Consider the following 22742-nt stretch of genomic DNA (forward strand, 5'->3'; position numbering starts at 1 on the left):
TGAGTATCAGAAGTTGCTACTCAGCATCCTCGAGGGATGAAGGCCAGTGGAGAGCACACTCACAGTAAACAGAGTCAAAGAGCAAAGGGTTTAAAGCTGGGATGATTCCTCCTCCCATCCGACCCCCCCACCCCTTCCTGGGTCAGAGCCACCCTTTCCCTGTGGATTCTGTGAGCTTGCAAGCAGGGTGTGTGTGCAGGTGACCCTTTTGAAATACAAATGAAGGCTTATTGTTATTTTTCACTCCTTGAGGAATCAGGTGAGTATTTGTCATGGCCTCTTGCTCTTCCATCAGGCAGCGCCTTCACATTTATATAATCAGGCTCCCGGGATGGGTGTCTAGATGGTTTCTGAAGTTCTGCTATTATCAACAGTGATGCAATGGATTTCCTGTGCATTTTCCCTTGTCACCCGTGTGAGTGTTTCTGTGGTATAAATTCTAAAAATAGAATCGCTAGGTCAAAGGGCAGGTGCATTGAACAATCTGACAGCTCTCTGGCAGCAGGTGCTGCTTCCAGGGTCAGGAAGAGCTTTTAAGAATAGTTGCTAACGGAGCCTGGTGAGTTCCAGGGACAGGGTGAGTTCTCTGTCCTGGGGTGGGGTTGTGGGGCCAGTTTCCAGATGGGCCACAGAGGAAAGGGAGCAGGAAGAGGGGATGCCCTTCCCATCTTGACTCTCCGATCCCAGTTCTAACACTAGTGTTCTGCTGTGCCCATTTTACAGATAGTGAACACTGAGTTCTAGAGAGGTTGAGCACTTGCCTGCAGCTGCCCAGAAAGTAGCATTTGAGCCGAGGTTCCAGTCTGGGCTGAGTTCTCTTGGATCCAAGATCTCACCTCCAAGCTGGAGACCTCCCGGATCCTTTCTTTATCGGCTCCTCTCAAAGACACTCATGTCTCCCAAGAGCTCTCTTTCGGGAAGTTTCTGAAATTCATCTTCACTTCCTCAGGGACTGGCAGGGTCCAGTTCTTTGGCTCCTCCTGGGTGGCCTGCCATGTCAGGGTCTCTCTGGCAAGGTAGAGGGAGGTCACCCCCAGGCTGTTTCGGCCACGCCTCCCTCTTGGGAGGACCTTCACTCTAGGGAAGAAGGGTCCACAGCTCAGGATCAGGGCCTGGCCTTATTTCTCTGGGAGGAGCCATGACTTGGGCAGCACAGTGGTGGTGTTCCTAGAACCCAGTACAATGCAGATGTGACAGGGAGAGAGATTAAGGAAAAGAGGTGCATGGGGACCTAAGTAGCCAGCCATGCATTGGGGCCTCTTAGAGGCACGAGGGCTCTGGAATTTGGGGAACAATGTCTATCCGGGAGTGGCAGATGTGGCTGTCATCCCCAGTGGAGATGGCAGGCGCCCCTGGGCTGAGGGCTGGGTATGTGGGGGACACAGCAGTGCCTACTCAGGGGTACTCTGCCCAGGGCCATGGTTGCCTCATTAGCACCTGTGAGTCCTTCCTGGGGACCAAAGAAACCCTAGGGCACAGCTTGACAATGACCATGAGCAGGACAAGGGCAAGAGCCAATGGCACGCAGGGGTGACTCTGCTACCTCTTTAGGGGAGGGTGGTCAGCATCAGGAGCACGGGTCTTGGAGTCAGACAGAGGAACCCGTACTGGCTGCGCAACTTTGAGCTCCAGTTTCTCATCCACTTAGGTGGGCCCATAGTCGGGTCTGAACACAAGGACTTTGACAACTTTCTGGGCCCTGCAAATCCTCAGACAGGCCTCCCGACATTGAAGCTGTAGTTCGGGTTTTGTCTGCTTTTTCCTGGGGTGGTGGATGGGGGAGCACTGAGTTACACAAGTGGGGGGACTTCAGGAAGCCCCAACTCCCTGTCCCAATTATTTTAATTTAATTAGGAGTTCCTGGCTCCTAATTATTTTAAAACAGTGGGTTTCAAACTGGTTTTTTATACCCACTTTCCAGTCTCAATCTTGTTCTTTATTCCTTCTCAAAATAAATCTCACCCAGGTGATCACTCCTAAATGAATCAGGGAGGCCCTCATCACCCCCATTCCCAGTAACACCCTAGAGCTTGAAAATCGCTGCTTTAGGCCAATGGCTTGAATGGCTTGAAAATCGCTGCTTTAGGCCAACAGAGGTGTGACTGGCCACAGAAGTAGAGTGGCAGACAGGTACCCAGCAGAGGGTCTTTTTCCCCCGAAGCGTTTCTCACTGTGCTTCTGCAAAAAGACCACAGAAGGCAGGGAAGTCTTCGGATGAGAGATGGGTGTTTCAGAGGATCCTAGAGGGCCTGAGGTCACTGGGCTGGGGCAGGCTGGGCACCCCTTCCCTCCAGGCAGCACCAACATGGTGACAGAATGTTCCTGTGGGAAGCACAGGCAGCTGGGTGAGGACACCCCTCTGCTCTGCCAAAGCCAGACCCAAATGAGGGCTGAAAGGAATCTGGAACCCTCACCCCAGAGGACTGGGCTGGGCTGAGGTCAGATAGCAGGGGCAGAACTCAGGCCCCAATGCCCAGGCCTATGTGCCCAGAAGGGAAGGCCAGTTGAGGGGAGGCTGCCTTCTACCTACAGCATCTCAGGGGAGAAAGGATGCAGATCCTTGGCAAAGGCTTGCCTGAGGCTTCTGGGCTGGTCACAGGGGCAGGGGAGCTCTTTGGTGCTGACCACTCCCTGACCCGGGAGAAGTTCCTGCCTCCTCTCTCTGCTGCACTTTATTCTGGGCAACCTGGAGGCTGCCTGGGGTGGAGGCAGGGGTAGTGGGGATGGGAGATGTGGAGCGGGGGGAAAAGAGCTGCCCAGACACCGACCTATGCACAGCATGCAGCAGTTAGTACCCCTGTGGAGCCCAGGCTCCTCTCCTCCTTGGTTGAGGGGAGGGGGCATCACTGGCCCAGTTCACAGACCAGGAGCTGGGTGCAGCACACTAGGACTTGGGCCCTGACCCTCCCTCCCTCCCCTGCCCTTTTGCCTGATTTTTAGGAACTGGCCTTATACCTTTACTCATCCTGTGTGCCTCATAAGCTGTGGAGATTCTCAGAAGGGCCTTGAAAGCTTTCAGACTCCCCAACAGACTTGAGAGTGGTTTTGGCTCTTGAGAATAGGAAGTCAGTCCCCAGGCCCATATTACAGAGGAGTAAAGCGAGGCCGGCCAGCCGAGGTTCTCGAGGTTCTGGGGGCAGCGTGTGGCCTCTGGCTCCAGCCTGGGGCCCTCCTGGGACTGCGGACCCTCTCAGCCCAGCTCCCACATCCCCCCACCCCAACTCCAGTGTCCCCAGTCCTCTGGAGGAAGATTTCCGAGATCCCGGTTGGGGGTGCCAGACTGCCAGTGACGAGTGTTTTTTTAATCCCAGCCCCGCTGACTTAGACGATTATTCTTATTTAAGGCAGGGACGAAACGCCAGAGCGTGGCAGCCAGTCACCTCCGGGCGGCGGCCCCTCCTCGCCAGCCTCCGGGGCCCAGCTCCAGCCGGAGCAGGAAAGGGAGGGGGGAGACGGGAAGCAGGGGGGAGAAGAGGGGGGAGGAGAGGGACCGAGGAGGAGGAGAGCGCAGAAGGGGCAGGACACGGAGAGGGGAGGAGGGGGGAGGAGACGGAGGTGGGGAGAGGGGATATAGGACGAGGAGTGGGACGAAGAGGGAGTAGGAGGGCAGAAAGGGGCAGGAAGGAGAGGACGGGGAGGGGGAGGAGAACGAGCAGGGAGGGAGGGGGCGGCGGAGGGAGAGCATAGGAAGGAACACCCCCCTTGGCAGCTCCCCAAGCAGATAGGAGGAGGGAGGGAGATACACAGATGAATAATTTACTACAGAAATGCAAAAAGAATTTAGAAACTCTCAATTTATAAATATTTATTTTCACAAGTTCGCCCCCTCCCGACGCTCTCCCCCTTGCTGGCCCTGGTCTCTGCTTTGCGGGGGGCGGCCTCCACCTCCCCCCTGCCTGCGCTGTCTCGGTCTCTCCCACGATCTCTCCAGCTGTCTCTGTCCCTGGCTGGGACTGTCTCTCCCGGGCTCGCCCTCTCGGCCTCGGAGACTGGGGTGGGGGCGGGGGCGCGCCTTCGCGGCCGCGTCTCTATTTTCTCCACCTGGGTCCGCGACCCAAGTCTCCCCCGGCTTGCGCGCGTCTCCAGCCCTGCCAGTCTCTGTGTCTCTCTCCGGGTCTCCGCCCGTGGGGGGTCTCTCCCGCCGAGGGAGCCCAGCCCCCGCCCGCCCCTCCCGGGGTCGAAGGCCGCGGGCTCGCGTGGAGCCCTCGCGGAGGGAGGGGGAACACTTTGAAGGCTCCGATGGGAGAGGTCGTTGCCCCGGCAACCGGCGGCTGATTGGCTGAGCCGCGGCGGATTAACGCGCCGACCCCGGGGGCGGGGCACAGAGGGAGCCACGCCCCCGGACACGCCCCGGACACGCCCCCTGCCCGCTGCTAAGCGCACCTGAGAGGGGGTTTCGGAGACTGGTGGCGGGGCTACGGGGGCAGAAGGGGGCTTCCTGGGAGGCCCGCCTGGAGGCGGTTCCGCGGCGGGGACTCGGTCAATCCGCTAACCAATCGATTAATCAATTGGTGGAGCAGTCAGGTCCACAGAGCAGGAGTTAGGAGCTGGGGGTGTGGAATGAGATGGAGTTCTCCTCCCCCCCCCCAACCCTGTGTCCCTAAGGGAGTAGGTCCCTGCACACCTCCCAGGCTGGGGTCTCCCGGGTGCGCCCTGGGGTTACGGCAGCCCCTGCCTGCATCACTCGCCCTCCGCCCCTTTAATTCACAGATGGAAAATGGAGGCCCTGAGACTGGAAGCCCCTGGAGGTCACCGACGGACCTGGGAGGGTCACTGGCCATTTAACAAGCTCAACAGAATTTCCTTGCTCGGGCATGCTTTCTGTGAGCCGGAACCTGGACTAGAGATGACCCCGCCCTTGACAGCACCTGACCCCCAGAAACAGTCCTGGGTTTGTGTTGTATCACCTGCTCCCTTTGTGTCTCCTCTCCTCCAGGTGTGGGGAAACTGAGTCCCAGAGAAGCCAGCTGGATGGCACAGTTGCCTAGACCTAAAGTTGGATGCCAGGCCCTCCCCTTAAGCTATTTCTGAGCCTGACATGTAAGCTCCAGAGAGCTGGGGAGAGGGAAGCATGTTCGTTAATAATGGAGGAATCCTCAGGCAGCGTCCTCAGGGTCACCAGCTGGAAGGGTCTCTTGACACACACTCCCACTCCCTGCAACTTAAAACCAAGTGTGTTATTTAATATGCGAACTCTGGTTGGTTTGTTGGAGCACAGCCCTCTTACAGGCATCAGCTCCTCCTTGCCCAGTGCCTCCCTCCTGAAGCTGGCTGGTGGTTGTACTGGAAGATGGTGAAAGGGCTGGTGGAACATTCTCCCAGGAAGGTCAGGTAAGTCACCACGAAGGTGGTTCTTTATCATTGCAGCGGCCCCTTTAAGCCCCATGGCTGGGGCTGCAGCTCTGTTTGAAGCTGGCAGCTCTAATCCTTCCAAATCAGGGTCCTGGGGTTGCTCCAGTGGCAAGGACAGGCCTGGCCTGCAGAGCTCTCACGGTGCTGAGTACAGCTGCAGGGCCACCCCTCCCCGTACCCAGCCCCCCATCCTGGGCAAGTGCACTCCCCCACACACACACACCATTCTGTGCAACAAACACAGAAATTCATCCTGTCTCCCCCAACATTCCCACATGGACCAGATTGTGCATCTGAGGCCTGCAAACCCCTAGTCCAAGGTCTGGCCTACCCACACCAGCTATTCTGCAGGAAGAATTTTTCCAGAACCCCACAGCCTCAGAACCCCACAGGACCCCCCAAGTGTATTTAGAACCCGGGCCCACCTAGGAACTGACCAAAAGGACGGGTGGAAGTATGCTGGTGAGTGGTTGTCAGGTGTTGAAGGAGGGGAGTGGGTCTACGTGCACATTGTGGTCCAGGGTTCTCCATGCTTGAGCTTGTCCCTGGTGGAAGTGTTCTCACTCCTATTTTGCAGATGAAGACAGTGGGGCTGGGAGATGTAAACCACCCAAGATTCTCTAGCTACCAGGAGGAACGGCTGGGCTTTGAGCAGTCTCTGGGGCCCAGGCCCCATGCACCTCACCAACCTCAGGTCTCCCATCTGTACAATGGGTGAGCTCAGCAGCACCTGCCAGTGGTGCTGACCCTCCATGCTGGTCACTTGCAGCCTGAGCCATTCAAATACATCCCACCGCCTTTTCTCTAATGTTGGTTTGGGGTTTCCTCTGGGCCTTCTGGGGTTGCAGACAAGGCACAGGGTAGGGAGCTGAAGCCTGGGATCTAGTTCCACAGTGAGTTGTGTGACCTCGGGCAAGGCCCTCTAGCTCTCTGGCCTTTGGTCAAAATAAGGGGGCTGTGTTCCCTATTTTCTGAGGATCCTTCCAAGTAGAATTAGTCGAGGATTCTGAGTCTTTCATCCTCCACCAAACCTCTCTTGGGCAGCAGTAACTTCACAAGGCTGTGCTTGGGTGCAGCAGGCAGTGAGCTGCAGGGCAAAGGGGGACCCACTCTGCTGGAGGCATGGGGCAGATAATAATGACAGCCAGTTTATTCAGCATGCACTGTCTGCTCTACCCCGTTCCTGTTTGTCTGTGCAACAGCCTCATGCACTTGTTAACAATACTGTCCCCATTTCGCATGTGAGAAGCTGGGGCCCATAGAGGCAGGTATCCATCCAAGTTCATCCAGCTGGCAAGTGTGAGCCCAGGCAGATCCCAGGCTTGGACAATGCAGCCACCTTGGGGGCTATTAGAAAAGTCCTCGTAGTGGAGGCCTCTTAGAAGCTGAGTCTAGAAGGATCTTCCTGAGTGGAAAAGGTGGTTGAGGACACTCCAGGTGGAGGGCATGCCCTGTATGGGGGGAGGGTGAAGCAGGGGAGTGCCACAATGCTGTTGGGCCTGAAGGGCTAGCGTGGGGTGGTGGGCAGTGAGGATGGGGTGGGCACCTCCTGTCCCCCCGGGGGGTCCTGCAGGACACTGTTCCAGTTTGCTGCTGCTGTGTGACAATCCGCCTCCAACGCAGTGGCTTGTGTCACAATAGTTAGTCTCTCGTGTAATGCTGGGGTTGACAGGGCTCAGCTGGGAGGTCCTGACTTGGGGTCTGTCCTGTGGCTGCAGTCAGATGGGGTCATCTGAAGGCTCCACTGGGCCGGGTGCCCAAGGCAGCCTCATCTTGGGGTTTCCTCTGCCCTTTCCAGCAGCCAAGGCTGATTCCTTATATCAAAGCTCAAGGTTCCGAGAAGCCAGAGGTGAAGCTGCCAGAGTGAAGCTGCCAGACCAGTTAAGGAACTGCTCCTGCATCACTTCCTCCAGGCCCTACTGGCCACGTGGCCCAGCCAGAGAGAAGGGAGTCCCCTCCCCTACCCCCCACCCCATGATGGCAGTGCAAAGACTCTGTGGCCCTGTTCAATCTGCCCTAGATGCTAATATATACTTCATAGAAAAAGTAGAGTCTGTAGCTAAATATGCTTTAGGAAAGGCTGGATTAAGCAAAATCGAAAAGGATTCTGTCCTGCAGGACTTCTCAGAGCCCTCACATGCTGATGTGGTTGCCTGGCTCTAATATAGGGAAGGAGCTTGTAGAAGTTCTCAGCTAATTTTGGTTTGATGGCCAAGGGAGTCACATCTTGGGTGGGAGATACTCGACCTAGGAGGCTCAGGGGCCTGAGGCTCCTGGTGAGCACCGGATCTCTGCACCTGAACTTCCAGATCTGGCCTCCAGAGTACCAGGCACAGATATGATGAGATGAAGCTGGGTCTGTCTGTGGCTGCTGCCACCCTCCAGGGACACCTGCCAGCCAGGGTTATCTTCCTTAGCAGGCTGGGCCTGGTCGCACCAGCTCAGGTGACCACAACCTCGGATCACCGCCCTCCCCCTTCTCTTCTGCCTTCCTGACCCTGAGGAAGGGGCTTCCTCCCTTGGGCCTCCTGGCACTCCCATCTCTGGGGGCCTAGTTGGGGGCAGCTGAAGGGTCCTCGCTGCCTGACTGTGCGACCTTGCCGCAGTCTCCACCCAGGCTGAGCCTCTGTTTCCAGTTCACTAGTGTGGGGTGATGAAGGCTCCTCTCACCAGTAGTGCATGAGGACACTTCTCAAGGAGCCAGTCTTTACAGTGGGGGTGGGGGGGGTGGGAGGCAGACCCTGTACCCAGCAAGTTTCAGGCTCTAGCTCATGTCATTCTCTCTGGGCCTCAGCGTCTATAAAATGGGGATGACAATGGTACCCACTGCATGAGGTTCAGTGAGGAGTGGCTGGGTAAGAGGCATGGAATTAAGAGATGGAGATCCAGTCCAAAGGTCTCGACCACAAAAGCCTACATGTACCCTGGTCCTGGCTGCTGGCAGAGTGGGCCCAGTGGGTGGGGCTACAGTTTGGGCCGCTCTGCTGGGTGCAGTGCCTGCATGACTGGCACCTGGTGGGCTGCGCACAGTGCATCCCCAGGGAGCAGGGGAGCCCTGCCAGTGAGCTCCAAGGTTTGGTTCATCCCCCTCCCCCACTCCACTGGCTGTTTCCCCTTCCTCCCCTGGTCCTGGGCCAGGCCCAGCTGCCACCGCTGCTCCAGGAGGCCTGGCAGAGGCAGAAGGGGGAGGGCTGGCTCCTGGGGAGCAGAAGTCACCAAGTGCAGCCCCTCTTCAGCCCTCCCTCCCTGGCCCGGACCTACAAAACCACCCTAGGGACAGTCTCTGAGCCTCTCGGATGGACCCCTTCACCCTCCAGCTTGGGCCTGGGATACCAGCCCTCAGTTTCTCCCTCTGTATGACCCCAGAGATTTTGCTGCCTTGAGTGGCTGGGGGGAAGGATTGTATGAGATGCTGCCCTGGCCTCAGCTGAAGGCAGCTCCAGCACAGTGCAAGTGGGTGCCTGCTCCCCCATCAGGGATTCCAGCCGGAGCCCGAGGGGTGGGGCCTGGGGGCAGGAGCTGCAGGAATAGCTGGGGTATGGGACACCAGGGCATCATGGAGAGAGAGGAGTGCCCAGGTGGGTCTTCTATACCAGCCTCTTGGTGCTGCTCACAGATGGTGAGTCCCCATACTTCACAGTCCATCCTGGAAGCCATCCCCCACCGCATGCTCCCAGCCTCCTTGCCTCCTCTCCTTCTCTCACCTCCCCCAGCCCGCAGCCACTCTTACTCCCTGGGCACCGCACATCGGCCCGCACCCCTGTACCCTGGTCTGCTCCTCCTTCACTTCCCACCTACGGTGCTGGCTCCAGCCTCGGACCACCCATCCTACCTGGCCCTGCAGGTCCCCAAGTCCCAATCAGGGACTGAGGCTGCTAGCGAAGTATGGCTCAGTCCATCCCTTCCTGCCCACTCCCCACTCCTCCCCTGGGGCTCATCCTCCTTTCCTGCTCTCTGTTCTCTCTGCAGTGGAGCACTGTATTTAAAATATCCAATTTGGGGATCCCTGGGTGGCGCAGCGGTTTGGCGCCTGCCTTTGGCCCAGGGCGCGATCCTGGAGACCCGGGATCGAATCCCACATTGGGCTCCCGGTGCATGGAGCCTGCTTCTCCCTCTGCCTGTGTCTCTGCCTCTCTCTCTCTCTCTCTCTGTGACTATCATAAATAAATAAAAATTAAAAAATAAAAATAAAAATAAAATAAAATAAAATATCCAATTTGAAGTCACGCCGAACCAGTGCCCACCCCAGCTGTGCTGTCTCATGGTGCTGAGCCTCAGTTCTCCCATCTGCGAAATAGGGAGAAGGGCAGCAGGGCCATCCTAGGACCTTATAAAGATTAAGTGAGGAGTGATTTCAGGTCCTTGGATGGGATGGGAGTTCACGGAGTGTCCACTATTGACATTGCCGCAGCTGCTGTGTGTCACCCAGCCTGGCCTGTTGTGATCACCTCGAACCTGCAGCTGGGTCTCCTCACTGCAACCAGCTGCTCACAGCCTGAATCACTTCGTCTTCGCGCAGAACATTCACTGGCTCCCCATCGCCACTCCCGGGACATAAAAACTCCAGCTAATTTTCAAAGCTCTTCACCTGTCTGTCTGGATTTTCTGGAGAGGCTGCCTTGACTAGTGGCCCAAAAAGGCCTTCAAGGAGGACTAGGTTTCCTTCCAGCTGGCCCCTCACTCACTGCTCCCCATATGTCTCCCCACAGGGAGCTGGGTGACAAGGTGGGTCACTCACCTCCAAGAGCCACTAGTTCCCTTGGCTGCAAAGTGGCACTCATTATACCAGCCCCCATGGTGATGGTCCTGTTCCCGGGAGCTGTGGGGGGCAGGGGGACACTGGGTGTGTCAGGCATGTGCTAGGCACTTGAGGAGGGGCCACCCGAGCCCCGTGGCCCACTCGGTCTAGGCCACAGCCCTGCACGACGACTCTGGAGTGAGGCCAGAATCCTTGTCTTCTCAGGATTCCCGTCGTTCCAGGCTGAATATTACCCTGATTGTGTTGTAGGGAAGGGAAGAGAACATTTGTTCTTTTTTAAAAAAATAACATTTTTCTCCATTTACAAAAGTAATACATGTTAATTGTGGATAATTTTGAAATTAAGATAAACCAAAGAGAAAATTTTAAATTATCTATAATTCATCACCCATCTAGAAGCACTTTGAGCACTTGAGCTCCTAGCCTCCAGACTCGGTAATGAATGTGGAGCGTGGGCTCTGCTTTGAGCCCAGCATGGGGATCACAGAACACACTCTGTTTTGCAACCCAGTTTTTCCATCCACCAGCAGGACCCAGACATCTACACCACCCAGAGCCTCTGCCCCACCAGTACTGAGGGTCCTCAGAGACCAGCAGCTGTCAGCAGTGCAGAATCTCAGCCCCAATCCCTAGAACATGCATTTCCCCAGCATTCCCAGGGGGCTTCTCAGCACAGTACCATTTGGGGGAGCAGTCCCAAAGCCCCCCTTTCCCCGAGCAGCCCCATGCCCCATTGTGGAGCTACGCTCACCCTCACTAAGCCAGTCCTCTATTACTGAACAAGGAGGTGGTTTCCAACTTATGATGTCGTAAATAACACCACAATGAATAGCATCGTGAATAGCTAAAACCCTGAGCACATCACAGATATTTTCCTGGAGTGAATATTAAGGAGCTTCCCTGAACTTAGCTTCCCCCACATTCACTCCCTTTCTCACCCAGAACATTCTAGGGGAGGGGGGTGTAAGGACCATCAACATCCTTGTTCTACAGATGAGTAAGTGGAGATGTGGGGCAAGGTCGATAACACTATCCCCTGGTGTCACAGAGGCCAAGCCAGGACCCAACCTTTCCCCCATGCCCATCCTACTGGCCTTTGTAGAGGTGGGCTTTTTCATCCAGAATGTGGGCTCCTGCGTGCACGGTGTGGGTCTCACGCCCATGACAAGCTGGGCATGCAGCAGCTTCTAGCCTGCCCTGTCCCTGCCCAATGGGACCAGTTTGCCCTGGTGACAGATGAGGCGTGACAATGCCCCGCTTGGCTGGGCTGGATGGGGCAGTCTCGCTTCACTGTGGGAACCTCCAGGGGATGATGGGTGGGGCTTCAGGGAGGAAATAGGAAATGGTAGCAAGAGGGGCTTCCAGACTGGGGGGGGAGGGGGCGCGGGCAGGGGGCTCGGGTCCCAGAAGAGAGGAGGAGCTGGGAAGGACAACAGCAAGGGACCTTCCGCTTCCCAATGGTGCCCATGGCAGGAAACTCAGCCTTGTGAGCGTGAATCCTTTTGGGGGAAACCCTTGGCAGGGAACAGAATGCAGTGATGGCAGCAGATTCTATTAAAAGCAATACTCATTACTGTACCATTAATTATTAATAGGATCAGGCAAATAAAGGATGGGAAAACCCAGCTGGGCCTGACTCAAATCTTCCCTCTGAACCAAATGGCTTTTGGTTCACGTCCAGGAGACCCAGCCATGAACGTGCCTGTTGGAAACGTAATGACAACCCTGAGGCTTCCATGGTGGGATGGGCAGCACTTATATCTGCTTTAAAAAGATAAAGAGGAAGCAAGCCAAAGAAAGGGAACCCAGAGGAGGAAAATACCGACCTCAACCTCAGTCCCACACCCCCCCCCCAGCTCCCCCAGTACCACCGAGACCCCAGGGCTCTTCAGCCTCTCAGAAGATCCAGAGAGGCATCTTCTCCATGTAGCAGCAGAAACCACAGCAAGAACAAGGTCAAGAGGAAGTGCCAGCTTTGGACCAAGAGATTTCATCCCTCCTTCCTGCCCCCACCCCACTTTATCTTCACCGAATTCCTGTCTACCCTTCAAAGCCTAGCTCCAATGGCCACTCCTCCAGGCAGCCCTGGCCCTGTCCTAGCTGTGCTAACCACCCAAGGATACAGATGCTGTCCCAGCCCTCGTAGGGTGCCGGTCTGGCAGGAGTCTCGTGAGGCCATCAATCAAATAACCATCACAAACCATCAGAAGAGGTGGACACCATGCTCTAAAGCAAGAAGTGCCTGAGAGAGCCTCAGGATACAGAAAAACCAGGGACAAATGTAAGCAGGTGCTCAGAGGGCAGGGACCCGATGATTCTCTCTCGATGATTCTCTCCCTTAGAGCCACTTGGTGCCTAGAGCAAATTAGGTGCTCCAGAAGTGTGTTTGATTTCACAGCCTGCTGATTTGAGGGCATAGGAATGAGGTCTCCGAGTTGGAAGGGCTGCTGGGGAGGTCAGCTTTGCCAAGCAGAGGGAGGAAAGGATAGGGGCCTGGGGCCTTTCCCCCACTCCTGCATCTTTGCAAAACTCTCTTCTGGGTTATTGGTTGATTTATCCTGACATCCACTATGAAGCCAAGCAGGGAAGGCACTTTTTTTGGAATAAATAAATGTAAATGAATGAGTGAGTCTGGGCTTGAAAACACACACACACACACACACACACACACACACACACAATCTGTGGACTTCCATATAAAATGGCATCTAACTAGAAACCCCCTGATACAGCTGTTCTTGTTTTTCCATTAAATACTCATGAAGGCAGAGAGAAAGACAGAGCCTCACTCAACATGGGGAATAACTGCCAACTTTGTGCCAGAATCTGGGAGGAGCTATCGCACTGATGATAATGGCGGGGACAGTGCTGGGGAGAAGCTTCAGGACATAGAAACCGGGTACAAATGTAAGAAGGTGCTCAGACCTCCTCCATCACTTGCCCCCACCCAGTACCCTGGAATCTGTGCCAGTCTGAGTTGTCCTCCCAGAGATGATCTTGGAGTAATGTGCCCTGGTCTTTCAGAGTAGGTGGGCAGGGCAAAATTGCCCTCATGGTGTGCGGATCCTGGGAAGCAAACATGAATGTAGGGGGCCAGGGGATAGCAGGAAACCCCCCAGGAGCAGTGCATGCTGGGACTTCTGCATGTTTCATCCGTTCAGAACGTCCAAGAACCAGATAGCCAGACAGGAGCATATACCACCTTCACTTGGCAGAGCTGCGGTTGGCAGGAACCTGCAGGGAATGGGGAAATGGATTGAGCAAAGCCCACTGGATTTGTTCCCCAAGCCAAACACTGAGGAGGGGAATTGGCGGTGACAAGAGCAGTAAGGAGCAAAGGCCATGTACAGATCCTATCCTGTCTACCTGTGATCTTGGAGTGAGGATTAATGTTAACTGTATGTGAGGGACAATCCAGAAGAAGGATATCAACAATTAAGGATGGTGGGCAAAACATGTACAGAACCTGGAGAAGGAATCAGCACTCTGAAACGCTGAAGACTGGGAAGAGGTTTCCTGAAGCAACCAGAAGGAAACGTTGGGAAACGAACGTTGTGGCAACTTTAATAGAAAGACATGGCTCTCCAGACCAGGAGCAGGAACCATAGGGCAGCCCTGACAAATCTGAAAAGGCAGAGCAGGATATGAGCAGGGACGGGGATGGCCTACTGCACTGAACTTGTGGTCCAGGAAAGATACGTCCAAGTCCTAACCCTTGGCAACTCTGAATATGACCTTATCTGGGAAAGGGTCTTTGCATATTTAATTAACAATCTCAAGATGAGGTCACCGTGGGTGAACTGGATGGGCCCTGAATCCAATGATAAGTGTTCGTCTAAGAAGAGAAGTCACAGAGAGAGAAAGCAAGAAGCACATTCATTTGTGTTGTTGTAAGCCACCCTCAGTTGTATTGGTACAGCAACCCCAGGAATTGGCTGATGGGGTAAGGAAGGACTCCAGGAAGGGACAAAGCACAGAAACAGAATTCAAATCCACGCTGGAGGCAGTAAAAAGCAGAGACTGTAGTGCAGAAAATGCAATCAGGGATGGAAAGGCCAACCTGGAGACAATTCTAAAAAGTGTGACAGCAGACAAGAGCTGAAAACAAAGCATGAGAAGTTCATGGGGATGAGGAGGTAGCCCCCACACAGCTGGGGTTCTTGAAGAAAAGGCCAGAATAAGAGGTGACTTAGAGATATAATGAATGGAAACTCACCTGTGCTTTAAAATGAAACAAAAAAAATAAAAATAAAAAAATAAAATAAAAATAAAATGAAACAAAAAGATCTGACTGTGCAGATCAGAAAGGTTCACTGCATTCTGGGGAAAATAAATAGAGACTTCTATGGAGACATGTTCTGGAAAACAGTGTGTGACTTATGCAAATAAGGACAACATCCTACATGCCTCCAGGAAGGCAAGAATAAACCCAGGCCGGTTTAGATTGTGTTATACTGGATGCTAAGTGATAAGGGAGCCATGTTTATGAGGTTTGGGGGAAATGCTGAAGTATTTATTACGGAAAGATATGCTCCCATCAGCTGGGAGTCTAAGAATGATAACCCCGTGGCTTAAAAAGTCTGGGCATTAGCACCGAAACTAGTTAAAAAGCAGCGAGTCGGAAGAATTATTGTAAATATCGTTTCCAGACTGAATACAAATGTCAAAAATTATTGTTAAATGACAAATCATAGACTAGAAAAATAATAATCGAACCATCTGGATCTGAAGCTTTAAGTCACATCAACATGGATCTGAGGCGGGCGGGGCCCTTCAAGAATGCTCTGCAGAAGAGGGGTTCACCAGGCGCCTTCAGAGGGCCCAGCAGCTACAAATGAGGCTTTTCAAGGTACCTGGTAACTTTCTAGTGCAATGAGAAACAAAATATCTACTTAGTACAATAAAAAACAAAATATCTACTGACCAAAGTCTGGAGAAGACCAAAGCAACATTCAGAATGGTCAAACAACTTGCAGGAAACAAAAGGAAGAACTGCTGGGGGTGAAGGGATCAAAGTGAGAACAGCGTCCCCTCCCCGGAGCAAGCCCCACCCCCACTCCCACCCCCCGCAGGTCCATGTGAATTAGGAATATAAATGCGTGAGGTTTTCCTAGTAAAACACCAAAGACTCTCAGATTGGATAAAACAAAAACTAAGATGGAAAGCCAACTAGACAGTGCTTACCAGAAAGAAGCTTAAAACCCCAGGGACATGGAAAGGTGAAAAATAGAAGATCAGAGGGAAGTTATATGAGGCAAGTTCAAGTCAAATGAGACGAACGGTAGTATTTATATCAGATAAAGGATCTTAGGCAAAAATCAGGACATGAGCCAGAAGGTCATTTGTATTGATGAAGAATACAAGTCAGAATCAAGATCTGCTTGTCATGATCTTTTACGTCCTCTACAGCATTAGACCCAACCCAGGGAGCAATAACTTAGACACACATAGAATGACAAACAAAAAACCTCCAGACGAGCCTTAACACACTTCTGTCTTTGGTATCTTTAAATCCTATCCCCCCCAACACACTTGTGTGGAATTGGAAGAATAGAATTAATAAGGTTGATTTAATAACTGAACTTTGTACCTTACAAATAAAAGATGCTCATTTATGTGCCAGGGCCCATCAAACATTTATGAAAATTGATCATATATTAGGCCATAAAGAAAAACTCAGTATAATCCCCCAAGCAGATATAGCAAAAGCCTCATTGTTTGACCACCATGCAATTAAGCTAGAAATTATTAACAAAAGTTTAAATTAAAAAGCCAACCATTTGAAAATTAAAAACCACTTTTGTAAATAACTCTAAATAGAACCTACATGGCAAACTATTTTTTAAAAAAAGAAGAAACACTGCAAATACCACATATCTAAATGTATGGGAAGGTGGTTAAAATGTTATAAGGAGGAAAATTCATAGCTCAGTGTTGTGAATTTCTTGAATAAGAAAGGGTGGAAGTCAATAAAAATAAGAAGCAGAGTTTCATAAATTACAGAAGAGAAAAACACCAGAAATAAAAGATAAATCCATGACTTGTTCTTTTTGAAAGTCTAATAAGTTAGGTAAACTTTTGGCAGATCCAAAGATAATAAGCAGAGAGAAATGAATGCACAATAGGAGCAAAAATATTTTAAAAATCAAATTATATTAAGTAAAGCCTTATGATAATAAATTTGAAAAAATGAATAAGCAGATATTTTTATCAGAAAATATGTATAACCCAAAACAACAAGTAGAGGAGAACCAAAAAATGTATTACTACAGAGTAAATTGAAAAGGTAGAGAAAGAGCTACTTCCTAGAGAAGTGTGGGGTCCCGACACTTCTAATGGCAACTCTTCACATATTTCAGACATTCTGTTTCAGGACACAGGAAAGATGGAAAGCTTCCCCAGTTATCTTAAGAATGTGGAATAACCCTAGAATGAAGAGTTGGCGGAAAACGACAGGTCTTGCTTAGGAAGAGGATAGAAATTCCAAACAAAACAGCAGCAAATAATCCCGGGTGACATTGTGCAAGTCATAAGAAAGAGAAATCTGCTCAAATGAACTCAGGAAAAAGAGGAGATTGGGTATGAGGATTGAGAGACTTCGCAGAATTGGAGGGTAACACGTGCAGCCAGGCTTGAATGGAGACACAAGTCATCATAGCCTGTGAATGCAGGACTTCACCTTCCTCTTTACACCAGCATCTTGAGCTACTCATCACACAGCCAGGGCCTAATGACTTTTCAGGTCGACTTTTGGGGTCCCAATGATAAAATCAGCAATGAAAGGTGCTTCCTGGGGTGCCTGGGTGGCTCAGTGATTGAGGGTCTGCCTTTGGCTCAGGGCATGATCCCTGGGTCCTGGGATGGAGTCCCACATCGGGCTCCCCTGCAGGAAGCCTGCTTCTCCCTCGACCTATGTCTCTGCTTCTCTCTGTGTCTCTCGTGAATAAATAAATAAAATCTGAAAGCAAGCAAGCAAGAAAGAAAGGATGCATCCTTAATGTGTTTATGGTGACATCTACGATGCTTGTCAATCTTTCCAGTCCTCCTTCCAGGCTGTGATTGCACTTTTCAGTGGGTTTAGGCAGGGCCCTGTGCTGAGGTAATGTGTGTCATTTCCAGGTAGAAGAACTTAATTGCTGGCACAAGACTCTCCAATTCTCTCTCTTGAGACACCAAGCATGTGAACATTTGATGATGTGGAGGTACAATCCTGAGCCAATCACAGCTGTAGCTGAGAGACAGTTGCCTGAATCCACAGCTGACTTAATATGAACAGGAAATAAACCCTTCTCAAGCCATGAGATTGTGACATGATTTGTTACTGCAGCCAAATCTAACTTATCCTGACTGATTCCATGACAAAGAATATCTGTCTCAAACCAACAGCCAACATCACATTGAGTGGTAAAGTACTGGGAGCATTCTCAGTAATGTCCAGAATAAGGCGAGGATGCTTAATAATGCCTCTATAACTTTACATAGCCCTGAAGCTTTTAGACAATGCAATAAGACAAGAAACATCAATTAAAGAACAGCAACTACAAAGGAGACAAAATTATCCTTATTTGTGGATCATATAATTGTCTGCATAACAACTCAAGGGGAGCAGAAAAAACTATGAAATAATAACATGTAATCCTACAAAAACACAAAAATCAATAGCATTCTTCCCTGCCTCTTCTTTTTTGCTTTCTATTAAACCCATCGTGTTTTCTTTATTTCCCTTTTACCTGTGTTGGTTTGAAAGTTTTATGTTCCATTTCTGCCTGTTAGAGGTTATCTTTAAATTTCTAGCATGCATAATTGACTTACCATGATCTAAATCAATACTCCCCACCCTCTTCCTAGACAGTGAAGGTCTCAGCATGATTTAACTCTAGTCATACCTTCCAATCACCATGTATGATTGCCTATATTTTGGGTTGATCTTGTTTCGAGTCCACATTTGTCATTATTATTGATTTTAATAGCCAATTCTTACTTAGATTTTACCTACATTTTAATATCTTTGCTTATGGCTCATTACATACTTGATATAGGGCTTGGTTTCCTTCTTCTTTAGGCAATCTTTCATTGGTTCTTTCAGCAAAGCTCTGTGAGTGGTAGTTTCTCAGTCTTTGAACTGTCTTGATTTTAGGCTTGAAAAATAGTTTAGCTGAAAGACTGCTTAAGTTGGCAAATGTTTTCTTTCATCACTAATACCCAAAAGGGAATTGGACAATGGACCTGAATCAGTAAGAAAATAAGAAATACAAGTGACCAACCAAAGCATCTGAAAACAGATTCCTCTTCCTTGCTAGCAAAAGAAGTCAGTTGAAAATAAGATGTTTTGTTTTTTGTTTTACCTATTAAATTGGCCAAACATTTTTTAAAATAGAAATGTCCTGTGTGGTGAGGGGAAAAATAATTCTACATGACCCTTGTTCCTCTGTAGGAGTGTGTAGTTGGTTGAATGGTAGCCCCCCAAAAGATATGACTATGTCCTAATCCCTAGAACTGGGAATGTTTTTTGTTTTTGTTTTTTTGTGTTTTTATGGGAAAAGGGTCTTGCCAATGTAATTAAAGTAAAGATCTTGAGATGAGGAGATCATGCTGGATTACAGGAGAGTGTCCTTGTAAGAGACACACAGGGGAGAAACAGACAGAGGAGGAGACCAGAAGCAGAGGCTGGAGTGAAGAGGTCAAGGGGCACAGGCGGCTGTCACTAGCTGGAAGGGGCAGGAAGGACCCTCCCCTGGAGTCCTCAGCGGGAGCGTAGCCCTGCCTATGACACCTGACTTTGAACTTCTGGCCTCCAGAACTGTGACACAATACACTTCTGTTATTTTAAGGTACTAAGGTTATGGTAATTTGTTACCTTGAGAAACTCATACAAGAGTGTCACCAGAAGGTTTCCGGAGGGCAGTTGGGCACATGTAGGACACACCAGTCCTAAAACGTGTACAACTTTCCTCCTTAAAATTACTCAGAATTAATAATTGCGGATTTGTCAAAGATTTCTTGGCAAGGATATTCATCGAGGCCTCTTCTTTAAGGGACATCAACAACCCAAATGTTCTATAACAGAGGATTGGCTAAACAATGATGGGTTGGGTGTGTAACGGTAAATGTAAAAAACACCACTTTACCCACAGTTGATGAAACACTCTTGATGTGCTCCGAGGGAATGAGTCTATTCTGACTCTTGTCTCATGTGACTCTTGGCAGGCATCAGCAGCCCGGCCACACAGAGGAGGACCAAGTTGAGGTCAGAGGGTCAGGCCACCTACCTGAGGTCACAGAGCCAATGGACCAAGATTCTGACCCCAGGCCCCGTGCAGGGCCTCGACCATCGGACGAGATGACCCCTGGCGCAGCCATCAGATACGGTGAAACTGCGCCCCATCACGGCACAGGAGCACACTGGTGAAGAAAAGCAGTTGAGCACATTCTAGTTTTGCAAAAATAAAAAGTGTGCTCGATGTGCAGAGAAAAAAGGCTGGAAGGATTTACTATGTGCGTTAACAGGGAGGTTACCTCTGGGGAGGGATTGGGTGATTTTTATTTCCTACGCTGAATATAGGCAGCTTTTGTAATCAGAACAAAATACTACCAAACAAAACCACAGGGCTTGTGCCTGCGCTGACCACACCCGACTCTGAGTCTGTTCTGGGAGATGGGGAGCAGCGCCCCAGCTGGTGGAACCCCCAGAGGCGCCTAATATCCCCCCTGCCCTTGGTCTTCTCCCCAGCGTGGTGTCTGTACCTGCCCTGCACCCGCTCTTCTGTGGGCATCGATTTTTCCATCCTTCAGAGAAGCGCCTGAGGGAAAGGAAAGAGCATCTTTGGATCAATGAGCAGAGCCCTGCAGCCGGGGTCGGGGGTGGGAGGGGGGGTCCGCGGGCGGCCCGCACACTTGTCACTGCCCAGGACCTAAGGGGGAGGTCAGTGGGTGGAGATGGTGTGACTGGCCGGGCTGCCCAAGGTGGCCAAGTGTGTGTGTGTGGGGGGGGTTGGGAGGTGGCCCATGGCGTGGTGGTGTAGGGGGTGTGGGGGGCTGTGTGTGTGTGGTATGACATGGGGCACAAGAGGGTGCAGGGTAGGGTGTGGGGGTGTTGCTGGCACACACGAGGCACAGGCTGATCCCTGCCTAGAGGAAGGGCAGTGGCCCAAGCCCCCTCTATGAAGCAATCTCCCATTGATTTTCCTCACAGCTCTGTGAGGAAGGTGCTGGCACCCGCCCATTGCCCAGATAGGGAAACTGAGGGCTGTGTGTGTGACAAAGAGGGAGGGAAGGAGTGAGAGGCTTAGGGAAGAGGGGGAGAAGCAAGGGGTAGGGGAGAGAGACAGGGCATTGCTTGTGGCCACTCCCCTTAGCTCCCTCCTTCCCCTAGCTGCTGACCCCATATTGAAGGGACAGGGACATTCCGCAGCCCCACCCTTGGGAGCTCCCAGGTGGGAAGGGAGTCAGTGTGGGTGCCCTCTGGACCCAAGGCTGGCCTATCTGGTTCAGCAGGCCCACATCCCCAGCCTGTCCGGGCCTCTCCCACCCACACACTAGCCTCTTCCTTCCCAGCCAAACTCCTTTCTGACTTGTCCTGTCACCGAACCCCAGTCCCCTCCCGCAGGGAACCGGTGCCCCGGACCTGTGTGGACCCCAGCTCCCTGTACTTCTCCAGGGCACCAGTGACAAATGTCCTGAAAGATTTGAGTTCACTGCTTACCGACTATCTTCTCCTGGCTGAGACTGCAAGCTCTGGGACAGCTGGGGTGGGACCCTGGGTCCCCTTGGCTGGGTCTGCAGCACCCAACCCCCTGGCCAGGTACCCAAAGTGGCTCAACATGGTTTGTCGCATGAATGGATGAACCACGATAATTGCTAAGGAGAGAAATGTGCAGATGGTCTGTTGTGAGGTTCTGTGAGCGTGTGCTGTGTTCGTGCCCATGTGGATGTGTACCGAGGTATGCTTACATGTGCACACCTCACGTGGGTGTGGTGCATTCGTAAGCACATATGCACGGTTGTATGCATGTGTGCACGGTGTGTGCGTGTGCGCACAGTGTGTGCCATGCGTGCCTGTGCATGGACCAAGGTGCTGTGTGTGTGCATACTTCCTTACGTGCTGGCATGTGCCCGAGTGTGCTCACCACGTGTCCATGTGTGTGCTCACCCGTGCCAATTGTGCATGCCGCTTCTTGCTCAAGGTTGGAGGAGTCCACATACCTTTCTCTCATGTCTACTCTCTCCTGGACCTGCAGCCTGCCTTCCAGATTTTTGCTTTCTGGATCCTCCAATCCCCGTCCACACCCCTCCAGCCCCTACAAGGCCCCCCCCCAAAGACTCTGACTCCAGCGAGGCTTCAGTCCTGACATTCCAGCCAGCTGCACTTGGAGCCCACACACCGTGCAGCATGAAGCCGACCCCAGAGCACATCAAGCATGCCATCTTGGCCGGATGTCTTTGCCTCTCTCTGTCTTCTCATCTGTAAAGTGGGCACCGAGTTCACACACCCACATACAGGGCTGGCACGTGGTGAGTGTGCCACGGTGATGCTCCCTGATGCAATATGGTGATGACTGTCCCCTGGGGGCAGCAAACGGGGGCGGGACCCAGGGGACACAGCGTTCTGAGTCACCAGGAAGGCAAGCCAAAGCAGCGCTCTGCCCCTGGTGGGTGACTGCAACCCTCCCTTCTGGTCACGGGGCTCCCAAAAAACGCTGCAGCAGAAGGAGTCAGGGCTGTGAAGAGCAGATGTTCAGCCCAAGTGCTTATCCTGGAGCTGTTTCTCTGGCCCGCCGTGGTCAGGGCGTTCATTCTTTCACTGCAGCTGTCTCTGACCTCTCCATGCTGGTTGAGTGTGAGGTATGCATTTGAAATCAAACCCAAACTCCTCCCTGTGGCCTGCTTGTACCTCCCACCCTCTGCTGCAGCCACACCCACTCTGTTCTTACACTCGGGGCCTATTCCTGCCCCCAGGCCTTTGCATTTGCCATTCCCTGTGCCTGGCAGTATTCTGTCCCCAAACCATCTTATGGCTGGCTCCGTCTTGTCCTTCAGCTCAGAGGCACCCGCATCTGAGAGGCCCTTGCTGATTCCGCTCTCTCAAGAACTCCCCGTCACTCACTATCACACCACTTAGCAATAGCTAAAATTATCTTAATGCTTTTGTTTACAGGGCTCTGAGTCTTAATCACCAGGTGGAAGGTACACAGGAAAGTTCTGTAGGAAGGCAGGGAGGGAGGGGCAGTGCACATTGGTCTGGCTGCCTGGATTCCAAGCCTCACAGTTCCATTTATTTGGTGCTTACTGTGTGCAAGGGTCCAGCCCAAATTCTGGCTAGCTGGGCCACCTTGGGCAGCTGGCTCTGTCTCTCCGGACCCCAGTTTCTCCATCTTTAGCGTGAAAGGCAGCCCAAGTCTCTGAGGGATTCTCACCTTTATTTTGTTGGGATGATAGCCCAAGCTTTGGGCACCTTGGCAGTCTGGGGTCTGCAGCCTCCTGGGACCGCCCTGCATCCCTGCCAGAGCAGTACTGATGACGCCTCCTCTGAGATGCCTCCCTGGCTCAGGCCTCTTCTGGAGCTCAAGAGCTCTCACCATCCCGTGTTTTGATTGTTTACCTGTCTCCCATTAGGCTAAGAGATCTGAGAGAG

At 52.0% G+C, this 22742-nt stretch overlaps 3 long non-coding RNA genes across 13 annotated transcripts; 1 reads left to right on the top strand and 2 right to left on the bottom strand.

Moving 5' to 3' along the window:
* The first annotated feature begins 4275 nt into the window (after positions 1-4275).
* Positions 4276-19587, top strand: LOC144285652 (uncharacterized). 9 transcript variants are annotated; one of them, XR_013353901.1, is made up of 8 exons: positions 4276-4524; positions 4711-4891; positions 5230-5331; positions 5930-6066; positions 7662-7797; positions 9764-11108; positions 11707-12392; positions 19319-19587. It is a non-coding gene; the product is annotated as an uncharacterized LOC144285652 (long non-coding RNA). The 9 variants fall into 9 exon arrangements; XR_013353898.1 differs by lacking the exon at positions 7662-7797 and having other exon boundaries at positions 4293-4553; XR_013353897.1 differs by lacking the exon at positions 7662-7797 and having other exon boundaries at positions 4294-4539.
* Positions 4766-11412, bottom strand: LOC144285655 (uncharacterized). Of its 3 annotated transcripts, none has more exons than XR_013353907.1 (4): positions 10791-11412; positions 10091-10345; positions 5790-6803; positions 4766-5161 (listed from the first exon to the last, which is right to left on the bottom strand). It is a non-coding gene; the product is annotated as an uncharacterized LOC144285655 (long non-coding RNA). The 3 variants fall into 3 exon arrangements; XR_013353906.1 differs by having other exon boundaries at positions 5790-5918; positions 10791-11409; XR_013353908.1 differs by lacking the exon at positions 5790-6803 and having other exon boundaries at positions 10791-11406.
* LOC144285654 (uncharacterized) lies at positions 11974-19913 on the bottom strand. Its single transcript, XR_013353905.1, has 4 exons — positions 19856-19913; positions 19381-19513; positions 18142-18337; positions 11974-13345 (listed from the first exon to the last, which is right to left on the bottom strand). It is a non-coding gene; the product is annotated as an uncharacterized LOC144285654 (long non-coding RNA).
* Between the last annotated feature and the right edge of the window lie 2829 nt (positions 19914-22742).

This window comes from Canis aureus, chromosome 16 (assembly GCF_053574225.1).
Source record: "Canis aureus isolate CA01 chromosome 16, VMU_Caureus_v.1.0, whole genome shotgun sequence".
NCBI classification, from domain to species: Eukaryota; Metazoa; Chordata; class Mammalia; order Carnivora; family Canidae; genus Canis; species Canis aureus.